Here is a 7,192-nt window from a genome sequence, read left to right as displayed (position 1 = left end):
CGCTGCTGCTCGGCAGGCTGGCAGCAGGGTTTATTTCTCCTTTAAAACAAACCCACCACGGCTCAGCCCCTCTAAAGTTTGCCATTAAATACCCTCACCAGCTCATCCCCTGCTCGTGCGGCCCTGCAGCCTTTTCCTGATCCCAGGCTGTGAAGCCAGGCTGGGTTTGGCTGCTATTTTACCAACACTTCCAGTGAGACATTTTGTCTTAAGCACAGCCCTTCCTTAATCTCTAATGCAGCATTTCTCCATCCCAGAAGAAAATAGTCAGATGATTCGTAAAGGGCCATTTTTTTTTCCTTTTTCGTTTCTTTCTTCTCCTCCTCTGTCGCTCTCTGCCTTTTTAAACCTACCACCTACTGTTCCCCGAACAAAGAAATCCCAGAGACAAGCAACATGCCTCCACTTTCCTTCCATTTCCAAGCCCCTGCTCCACCATGCATAGATGACCACATTAGAAAAATATACAAGATTGAACCCCGAATCAACTGCGGCACAACAAACGGCGGAAAACGTGCGCTCAGCCCCGTCCTGGCCAACGTGACACGCACGCACACACACAGCCACCACACACGTGCTCTCTCACACACACACACGCATTGCAGAGCGCTAAAAAACACCCCAAAATCTCATCCCCCTCCTCGTTTCTGCTGAATAAGTCAATAATAACCAGCCTTTGTCTGTCTGCAGCCAGCGGGACGCGGCCCAGGCACCGCAGCAGCGCCGAGCGGCCGCTGCCCCATCGCCAGCCCGAGCATCGCCTCGGAGCTGACCCACAGCCTGCAGGAGAAAGCAAAATCTCTTTAAAATGAAGCCCAGATCTCTTTCAGGTCTCAGACAAAGGTTTCGCGGGTTCTAGGCCTCTGGTTCCTGCCCCAGAAATCTCTCTGTGTAGGAAAGGCATCCGCAGAGTTTGGTTCCTGATATAATTTCAGGCATTCTTCTACAATTTTTTATCTTTCTTAGAAAGCAATTCATTTTCTTAGAAAGTAATTACACTTACAAGAGGTTTGGGAATCAGATTTTTCTATCAAGTCTCCTCTCCCTCTTTTCTCTCTCTGTCTCCTTTTGGTCTTCTTAGCTGCTGCAGGGCTTTAAAATATTTTTTTCCAGATCTGTAATAAAAAAAAATAAATAACCCCCCTTCCCTCCCCTCTTCCCCTAGAAATATACAATTTGCTGATTTGCAAAGCCTCTTGCTATGAGGAGGAAAGCTGCCTGCTCTCCCCACGACTCGCTTTCCTGGCCTCCCAGCTCCTTGAGAAAGGAGGAGGGCCTTGTGCATTACAATTCCATTCAATCTCATTCATTCTTGCCTCTTTCTAACGGTCTTTGGACAGCAAATCCACACCAACGGGGGGTCCGAGCCCCCTCCCCAGGCCCCCCCCCAGCCTTAAACACACACAATAGCCGTCAGCTAACAGCACAGCAGCAACTTTGAAACATTCAAGCTTCTGAAGTGAAGAATGCCCGCAGCTCCCCAACCCCCACCCCCGCCACTTCTTCCTGGGCTTGACATTTAAAAAACATATAATGATCTTAATTTTAAAAAGGGGAAGGGGGAAAAAAAAAGTCCTCACTTGGGTCACACTTGGTTTCTCAGGGCAGAATTCTGGTGTCAAGAATTTCCTCGGCAGGAGAGGATTGCTCCATCACATAGCTAATTACCTGCTTCCCCTCTCGGGCTCCACGCTGCAGAAAGGCTTTTTTCTTCCTTCCCCCCTTTCCCTAGAGATGTTTATTTGGTCGGATCAATCACCAGGACAGTTTCCAGCCTAATTTTTCCTGGTCACCTCAAGAAGGCACAGAAAAAGGCGGGGAGGTGCTGGGGGCGTGGGGGGGTCCCGGTTATTGTGCTGTGCCTGTGTGGGGCTGGGAGTGGGCTCTGGCATCCCCCGGTGTAGGGGGACCAGGGGCTGCCCTGGGGGGCTCCCCCGTGCCTGGGGTGACCCCTGTGCTGGTGTCAGGGGGTGCACAGCTCCTTCCTTGCTGAGGTGGCACAACTGGGGCTGGGGTTCATGCTGGCAGGGATGGGGGACCCTCTCCTGCCCCACCACAGGGGAGGGAGGTGACTCCTGCCTCTCAGATGGGATGTGACCAATGAGCCACCAGCCAGTGTTGTCCCAGCCCTGCTCCTGCCAGCCTGGGCTGGGGAGCTCAGGCCTGACCACTTTGTGCCCATCTCCAGCTTCTGCACAGAGCCAGGACCAGCCTTGGGCACAGTTTCCCCACACCAACACCCCCAAGGTTTGATGCCCACTGTGTATTTCTCCTCTTTACATTTTCTGAGAGAAGAGTCTTGTTTTCATCATCTCAACCTGCTGATCTCCCCCTTCTTCCCCAAGGAGCACCCCAGATCACGGCAATGCTCTCCCAAGCTCCAGGACATTGTCCCAGGACTGGGGAGGAGAGAGATCCCTGCATGAGACCCCACTGGGGTTCTCACTGAAATTCTGGTGGTTTTGGTTCAGGGCTTCAGTGCTGGTGGCAGGGGGTCGCTGTGCTCAGCAGTGGCCTCACAGGGCTCCCAGGCACTGCTGACTCTCCTGGCCAAGGCTGCAGCCACTGTCCCCTCCCTGGTGGAGGGGACAGGCCAAGGGATGCTCCTGTCCCTCCGGGCTCAGCCTGGCTCTGCTGGCACCCCTGATAATGGAGTTTCAGAATGGGGAACAGGGCAGCAGAGAGACCTCCTGGTTTGGTTTGGCTTCAGAAAGGGAAGGAGAAAGGGATGAGGGAAGGAAAAGGAGAGGGGAAGGGGTGTGCAGTGGGGCAGGGCTCTGCTGTCCCTGCTCGCTCCCACAGTGGGATTTTGCAGTAGTACAAGCATTAGCAGGAGGGGGAGGCCACAGCTTCACTGCACATATTTAAGGGAAAAGTCCAGTCCTAGAGGCAGCCCGTGGCTACTGCAATTCTTTTAATACAATTAAAAATCAATGGCACTCTGTGCACGCACACAAATAAACATCACCTCTCTGCATCCCTGCCTCCCTGCCCACCCCCTCTTGGAGCCGGTGGGGAAGGCATCTTCTCCAGAGCCTGTTCATTACTGCTCTACTTAGGTGGGGAATTGCTTAACTGGTCTTTCTCCAGTAAATCATATTAACTCCAAGCACAGCTATTTATAAAATGTTCCACAGCCCAAGAGTACTGCATCCAGATCACTCGAAGAAAATTAGGCGATTAGGCGTGCATAATCTGAGCCCAGTGCGTCTACGTACAAAGCCTCGCCAGCCGGGCTGCCTTCAGCTATTCACTGACATTAAAGAAATCACCGGGTTTATTGCAAGCCCAGCCCGGGCCTGAGTCCCAGCCAGGGACAGGGAAATAACCTTTTGCAGGGCAGAGCATTCCCGGGTGGCTTCTGATGGCTGGGAAATGCAGCCCAACCTGAAAAAGTCTCCCCTCCCCAGCCCTGCTCCTTCCCTTCCTGCAGAAGGGCCCCTCCAGACGTCTAAAATGCAGCACTCCAGGCTGAGTTTCTCCCCCCTCCTCCTTTTGCAACCCATTAAACGTCTTCTATACATTTCCTCTTCATCTTGTCAAGGCCAGTTGCTCTATGACTGCTGGTTTCCCAGGCAAATCACACCAATTTCTGAGTTGATGTTGAAGGTCCACATTGGCTCAGCAGGGGTCCCAGCGAAGCACTCATCCATGGAGCCGGAGGTCAGGCTCTGCCCTGCTTCGCCAGCTGAATTATTATGATTTTTTTTTTTAAAGTCGTGTTGTTCTTTGAACATTTACAGATCTGTTGGCGACGAGGATAACAACAATAACCAAAGGAAGGGCGTCCTCGCTGCAGACGTGCTTCTGAGCCTTCCTGAGAGTGAGGATGCTGGGCGGGATGCAGCTCCTCCAGCTTGCTTTCAGCCTAAACTCCTAAAGAGAGAGGTTTTCAGGAGGAGGCTGGCAGGGTGCAATGTGCAGCCCCCACAGCCAGCACAGGCCAGGGCTTTGCCCCAAGCAGCCGGCAGCTGCAGGCGCCCCCTGCACAGCTCTGCCCCTGGGGCTCTGTCCACGCATGTCCGAGCTGGCGTTCACATTTCAAAAACATCATTTGCTTAAGGGTGTCTGGCTGCCTCATCTGTGCCTGGCCCGGGAGCGTGCCACGCAGACAGCCGTGGGCAGCCCCTGTCCCTGTGCAGGCTGACACACTCTGGGTGTGCACTGCCCCACATCCCCAGCCCTGCCTGTGCAAGGCTCAAAAACAAAATAAACCTGGCTCCTGCTTTTGCACCCTTATGCTCTTTTTTCCCTTCCCCTCTGCCAGCTTTAACATTTTTAATTAAATTACAAGCTTCAATAATGTTTTCCTAACTACAGTTCCCCGCTTCCTTGTGGAGTAGTGTGTGGAAAGGTATAATTTTGCAAACAGTTTCTTTAAGAGCTGGGCCTGAAGTACCATCAGCGATGTGTGTGAATAGAAAAAGAAACACCTCCACAAAAGAAGGGATTGTTAATGGAGGACAATCCAAAGGGGGCCCACTAAGGCCTGTCCTTTACAATAAGGATGGAGGGAGATGATTTGAATGCAGGGGGCCCTACTTGCAAATCTGGACAAAAACAAAATGGTAATAAGGGTTGAATCCCTCACTGGTCAAAGCAGTGGGCAGCAACTGGTCTCTTTAACTCCCCCCACCCCCTCCTTCTCCCAAATCAGACCCCAAACAAGAGGAACTCTCCTCCTCTTTAACTTTATTTCCTTGATTAGCACTAAAAAAATAATCACCCGGGTGGACCTGGGGGAAATTTCCGAGGGCTGTTTGAAAGGAGAGGGCTCCTGTTCTGCAGGTGCCGAGGGGACGCGCCTCGCTGCGGGCAGGTAAGCACCCAGGGGCTTCTCTTTCTTAGCACGGGGCTGCCGAGGCTGGAGCTGGGCTGCAGCTCCGCAGGGCCCTTCCCATCGGCAGGGAAGGCTGCACGTACCGGGGATGCTCCTCTGAGAGGCTCCTGCCTCCCCGCCTGCCCTGCCTCCAGATGTTGCATCATTTCGCGGGGTCAGTTCATTTTATAACACTGCTTGTGGCTGCCTCGTCTCAGAGCCAATTAAACCCTCACGTTTGGAGGGGGGATGTGGGGGGAATTGGCGATTATGGTGCTGTGTTTAAATGCTGCTCGCCCCTTATTGAACAGGGTTTCTGGAAAATGTTGGGAAATGGCTCTGGGAAAGCGGGTGCAGGCTCTGCTGTGGGAGGGGGTCTGGCTGTGAACGAGCCCTGAATGCTTGGAAAGGGGGTGTGAGGGCTGGAGACATCCCTGGCTGATGCTGTCCCCCGACTCAAGGACCCTCACAATTCCCTGCCTCCCATCCCCATCCTCATCCCTCTGACTTCTGCTTTCCCCTGCACCCCCCAAACTCAGCCCAGCTGTGGATGTTCATTCAGAGTGGGGAGGTGCAGGAGGGGGGTGCTCAGGGCTCCCCCCATCCCTTGGCACAGCCTTTGACCCCTCCAGGCCTGGTGCCCCTGCCCTACTCCCCATTCTCTGCTCAGGGCACCCCACAGCCAAGCACAGATCTGCTTTGGGGGGTGAAAATGGGAACAAATTCCCCCATGGCTCTGGTGGGCACAGCCACAGCCCCTCTCCCATGCATGTGACACTGTCCAGGTGTTGGGGCAGCTTTACAGCTCCTTCCTCATGGATGTGCTGAGTGAACTGGAGTTTATTTATATATTTATATAACACATACATAGTGGGGTGGTGCATCTCCCTGCTTGGCCAGGCTGTGTGTGAGTTCAGGCTGTAACACCCTGTGTGCTCCACATCCCCCAGCTGTGTTGGTGCAGCCTGCAGGGCTCACTCAGAGCCTGTAGGACACATCTACTTCGTGGAGGTGTTTTGCAGAATGGATCTGTAAAATCCCTGCAGCTCCCGTGGGCTCTGAGCTGGGCCAGCTGGGCTGCTGTCCATCTGTCCAGACACAAGGACATGTCTTGCCCTCAGAGGTGTCATTTCCCCATTTCATGTGTGAGTTCTGGTGTTCTCTCTGTTTCCCCTGCAGAAATTGAGCGGCTCAGTCACTTCTCCACTTGGGAGTGGTGACAGAGCAGGGGCTGAGCCAAGGCTGAGCTGGAGATCCCCACTCAGCGGGGCTGGAGCAGCCCTGTGCCCCCTTCCTCTAACCCCACATCCCTTCCTGCAGGTAACTTCAATACTCAGCATGTGGGAGAGCAGTCTGACATTAGGGGATGCCCCCAGGTAGGCTATGGAAAAAGCTTTTTCTGGGAAAAAAAGGAAAAAAAAAAGCACCAAATTTCTGATTGGTGTTTTGTTCTCAGGAAATGTGTTTATCCTGAGCCATCTCTAGGAATGTGGCCCTGGCCATGAGGGCTTTGGAGAGATTGTTTTACCCTGAGGAATGAGGTGAAAACAGGGTTGGTGTTGTGGGTTTCCCTCCTTGCTTGCTGAATCAGCCCATCCCTAGTAAAGGTTCCAGTAAAGGGATCAGGCACATTACTGGGTCTGATGCTACTTCCCAAACAACTGCTGAGGGGACAAATACCCATTAGTGCTTTCCTGAGCATCCCTGTCTTCCCTTTCCCCCCTTCCTTTATTTACCAAAAGCGCTTAGAGAGGGAGAAAAGATCTGTCGGGGTGGGAGGGAGTTTCACCTCTCCTAACATATTTACCCTAAAAATACGAGCCCCTAATGGAGGTAGGAGCCTGTTTGGTCCAAGAGAGCTTCCCAAAGACGAGCAGCTGGTGTGAGCAGCCCGGCAGCAGCTCCGAGGCGCGGCAGCAGCGCCCGAGCCGCAGCATCCCGAGCTGGGGCCGGGTGGGGAAAAGGCAGCGCAGGTACCTGCGGGCACCACCCCGCAAACATCTCTGCCTTGCCCTCCTCTGTGACAAGAGTGACAATCGGAGTGAAAGGAAGGCACCTCGGAGTTGATTACGACAGAGTAAAAACTCCTTCATCTCTGCTGCTGCAGCGTCACCTCGGTATTTTCTCCAGCGGAGTTTTAGCGGCGGGGGGGGGAAACATTTTGTGCGCAGTGAGCTGCTGCTTTAGTGCTGCCTCCAAGCATCAGCCCTGTCTAACTGGAATTGTGGGTAGAGGGGTTCATCTCGGGGGTTGGCTGCGCTGAGCTGGGGGCTGTAGTGTCCAGTGCATGTGAACACAAGCGCTGGTGCTGCAGCAGGGGTGCTGGGATGCTGGGGGATGCTCGGGTGTGGGGGTTTGCCAGTCCTGCCCCCC

At 53.7% G+C, this 7,192-nt stretch overlaps 1 long non-coding RNA gene across 5 annotated transcripts in view; it reads left to right on the top strand.

The window, feature by feature from the left end:
- Positions 1–4,653: 4,653 nt before the first annotated feature.
- Positions 4,654–7,192, top strand: part of LOC115947992 — a 177,462-nt gene continuing 174,923 nt past the window's right edge. For all 5 annotated transcript variants that reach the window (XR_004081848.1, XR_004081849.1, XR_004081847.1 and 2 more), the window contains exon 1: positions 4,654–4,819. This is a non-coding gene — a long non-coding RNA (uncharacterized LOC115947992). The remainder of the gene's footprint in view (positions 4,820–7,192) is intronic.

The sequence above is a fragment of the Geospiza fortis genome, unplaced genomic scaffold (genome assembly GCF_000277835.1).
Source record: "Geospiza fortis unplaced genomic scaffold, GeoFor_1.0 scaffold188, whole genome shotgun sequence".
Classification (NCBI taxonomy): domain Eukaryota; kingdom Metazoa; phylum Chordata; class Aves; order Passeriformes; family Thraupidae; genus Geospiza; species Geospiza fortis.
This window is presented reverse-complemented; position numbering and strand designations above follow the sequence as displayed.